The sequence below is a fragment of the Nicotiana sylvestris genome, chromosome 3, assembly GCF_000393655.2.
Source record: "Nicotiana sylvestris chromosome 3, ASM39365v2, whole genome shotgun sequence".
Classification (NCBI taxonomy): Eukaryota; Viridiplantae; Streptophyta; class Magnoliopsida; order Solanales; family Solanaceae; genus Nicotiana; species Nicotiana sylvestris.
Window position 1 is genome coordinate 35,605,375 of NC_091059.1, and position 4,318 is coordinate 35,609,692.

Consider the following 4,318-nt stretch of genomic DNA (forward strand, 5'->3'; position numbering starts at 1 on the left):
AAAGTACAACGGAACCTCGGATCCCAACTAGTACGTCACAGCTTACACTTGTGCCTTAAATGGAAATGACCTGAAGGACGACGAGATCGAATCCGTCCTGTTAAAGAAATTTGGAGAAACACTTTCAAAAGGGGCCATGATGTGGTATCAAAACCTATCCCCGAATTCAATAGATTCATTCGCCATTCTGGAAGATTCTTTTATAAAGGCACATGCCGGTTCCATCAAGGTTGCTACAAGGAAGTCTGACGTCTTTAAAATCAAACAGAGAGAAAACAAGATGTTGCGGGAATTTGTATATCACTTCCAAATGGAGCAAATGGAATTACCACCAGTCTCCGATGACTGGACAGTGTAGGCCTTCACCAAAGGTTTGAATGAACGAAGCTCGGTGGTTTCGAAGCAACTGAAGCAGAACTTGGTTGAATATCCCGCCGCGACTTGGTCGGATGTCCACAACTGATATCAATCAAAGATCAGGGTTGAGGATGACCAACTGGGAGCCCCCTCAGGTTCAGTATTTCCTAGCAGACTCCTGGAAAAGGAGCCAAAGACAAACAATGAGAGGTACCAACCATACACTAAAGATCGAAGAAATTCCCTAAGGCGTAATATAACCCAAAATGACTGAAAGACAGACCGAGGTTAGAATCCTCGGGGACTCATAAACAGAGCTGGTTTTGACAGATACACCAGGCTAAATAAGGCACCCAGGTTATCTGAGTACAACTTCAACTTCGATTTTTCAAACGTCGTATGAGCTGAAGGTAAAATCAAAGACACCAAGTGGCTAAGGCCCGTACAATCAGATCTGTTACAGAGGAACCCTAACCTGGTGTGCGAATTCCACGGCACACACAGTCATAGGACCGAAAATTGCAAACAGCTCCAAGAAGAACTAGCCTGACTACTTAGCAAATGGCATCTTCGGGAGTTTCTTAGCGACAGAGCCAAAAATCAATTTCGGGAAAGAGAGGTGAACAAGAAAAATGAAACAGAAGAACCACAACATGCCATCCACATGATCATTGAAGGAATAGATATCCCGCAGGAACCCATTGTCAAAAGAACAAAATTATCCATCACTAGGGAAAAGCGAACTCGAGGTTACATACCCAAGGACGCTCTCACATTCAGCGATGAGATCGAGACCCTATCTCAGCCTTATAACGATGCATTGATAATTTTTTTTCTTTTGAATACATTCAAATTAAACCTAGGTAGCTCGGATAACATTATTAGGTCGAGGGTGGTGGAGCAACTCAGACTGCTCGACTAGATCGTACCCGCCTCTCGAGTCCTCAACAGCTTCAACTTGGTGAGGGAAACAACTAAAGGGGAAATCACCCTCCAGGTCAACGTGGCTGAAACAACCTAAAATGCCAAGTTTCATGTCATCGAAGGAGACATGAGATACAATTCCTTGCGCCGAAGACCATGGATACATTGCATGAGAGAAGTACCATCAACCCTTCATCAAATGATGAAGTTTCCAATAAAGGACGGAATAAAAACGGTATAAGGGGAGCAACATGCTGCAAGAGAGATGTTCGCAGCTCATGATGTGGCACCAACATTGATACCTTCAATTTTGACGAAGTCAAAGGATAAGCAAATAGTGAAGTAGCAATCACAAGCTATATCCTCGGCTGCACCCGAGTGAACGAACAAGAGACCGTACCGCGTCCTCGAAGAGAGCAATTGAAGCATATCGAGGCTCGAGCGTCATCACAACTAAGGTATAATTGAATCCCTTTTTATTTAAGTTGTATACTAACCTTTGCGCAGGCGTTCAGATAAGAAAAATAGAAGTACCTTCAGCTTGAAGACCTTAGGTTTTAAAGCATGCGTTGCACTCTTTTCCTTCAATCGGATTTTATACCAAGAAGAGTTTTACCGGCAAGGGTTTTAATGAGGCAACATTTATATGCTACCTAAGGAGAACTTAACAAGTATTCAAGGTTTCTCTTCGACCAACCTCGAACACAAGGGGGCATCCCCCCGAGAGGTCATCTCCCCAGAGAAATCAAGACAAGCCAAAGAGGGTCTCAATATAAAAATGATGTATCGGGCCAAACGGTCGAAAGAACCCTGTCTGCATGGAACAATTGAACCCTCAACGGCGAAAACTATGTATACTTGTACCAAGAAATCAAGGAATATTTTTTGATTTTTACCATCAAAACACTCTGCGCTTCAAAGAAGTTTTCTATATTTACAAGAAACGGCCTCAGAGCCACTCGAAGTTGTAAGACCTCCGGGCCGGAAAATCTCGAGCTCATAAGCCCTCAATGAGGCAATATAAAAAAATAGATCTAGAGCCAAGAACTCTTGATGTCTCGGGGACTGTTGCCCCGTCGAGCCATTAAAAATTTGAGGCCATAAGGCCCCGTGCGGGCAACCTCGAGCTCATAAGACCTCCATGAGGCATCTTCAACGCTATAAGACCTCGGGGCATGCCCAAACTTGTAAGACCTCAAGCAAGGCATGAATTATACTTGTACCAAGTAACTTGTCTGTAAGACCTCAAGCAAGGCATGTTCAAATTTATAAGGCCTTACAAATGGCATAATCTCGATCTTAAATTTAAGGCTATATATTCGAACTTGTAAGACCCCTAAAAAGTCATACCCTCGATATAGACGTCAAGGCTACCTCACTCGGGGACTAAAATGCTATGGCCATATATAATGACTATGGTCACAAGGTTGTACCAGCCAAACTAACGCGACTCAGGGACGCCCAACCATTACCATAAAATCACAGGCCTTCAATTACTTTGAAATACTTCGAAAAGAACCGGTTAACCAGGATATCCTCCCCATAAGCAAAATAGCTTCGATCATATCATCTCCAAACAATAAAAAGGCTTCAAAACAATTCAGCCAACAAGCGAACCTCCCAAGGTGCTCATTTGTCATCATATAACGGCTCGCAATCGAGGTTCCTACCGAACTGTCGAAGATTCGGACGAACCCAAAAACTTTAGTGAGGGAAATATAAAGCCTATAATAGAGGTCGTACCGACCATATGCGTAAGAGCCATTGTCGCCAGATTAAATTACAAGGTTGTACCGAACTTACGCGTAAGATCCACTGCCGCCAGTTTAAACTAAAAGGCGTACCGACCCAAGGCGTAAGAGCCACTGCCGCCAGCTTAAATTAAAAGGTCGTACCGACCCAATACGTAAGATCCATTATCTCTAACCCAAATTATAAGTCGTACTGACCAAATGTGCAAAAGCCTACCGGCCAGCATAACAAGCCTCAGGGCTGATTTGTAAACCTAAGGGTTTTTCCTCAAAGGCCAATTCATCTGGCTAATCATTGACAAATGTCAAAACTCAAGACAAAGAAAGACATACATAAGCAAAGGAAAATGCATGAAAAATGAAACTGAAAGACTTCCGTATACATGTATATGAGAAATAATGCAAGGCTACATTTGCAATGCTCTCTGAGAGCCTTATACATAGAATCAGAAAAGAATGGCCTATTCTACTTTCTCCTCGGGGACTGTGGCCCCGTTGGACTCTCCATCATTATCTTCGGCATCAGATACGAGGAACTTGGTGTCGTATTCATCCACCTTGGCCTGCTTAAACTCTTCTGAGAGATCAAAACCCCTAGCATGGATTTTCTCAAGGGTTTCACTATGGGACTTGCACCGGGCATACTCATTGCTTCTGCTCTCCCAATCGAAAGCCCCTCTCAAGTCAGCCCGAGCATCGGCAGCATCTTTAAAATAAATGGCCACTTTCTTATCAACCTTAGCTCGAATCGCTTCAGCATCAGCTTGGGTATCCATGACCTCGGTCATCGTCTTCAAAAGGTCAGACTCGAGACTTGCGATCCTACTCGTCTAGACCAAGCTGTTTTTACGAGTGTTCCGGAGTTGCACTTCGAGGGTAGAAGCCTTTGCTAAATCATTCTTCTTGGCCGTAACTAGGGCATCTATCTGAGCCCTTAGCTCATTACACTCGTACATGGCCTGGCCAACTTCGCCCCAAAGGTGGTCCAGGCCCTCCGTCTTGCTCTGCAGCTGAAGTATCAAAATATTAATCTCTGAAGATAGAAGAAGAAGTAGGCATTACCTCGGAGTAAAGGTTACCTATTTCTCGAGGTGGCCTTCATAATCCAAGCTTCGATTCATCTCGTACCGAAGATGTATCAACTCCTTTTCCCTTTTACCACAAAGAAGCCTGAGGGATTTCTCCCCGTTCAAAGCTTTCCGCGACCTGGCATCACTACGAAGCAGCTCGGACTTAAGCTTATCAAAGGCCTATGAAAAAATAAGTTCAGTGAGAAAATGAAAATG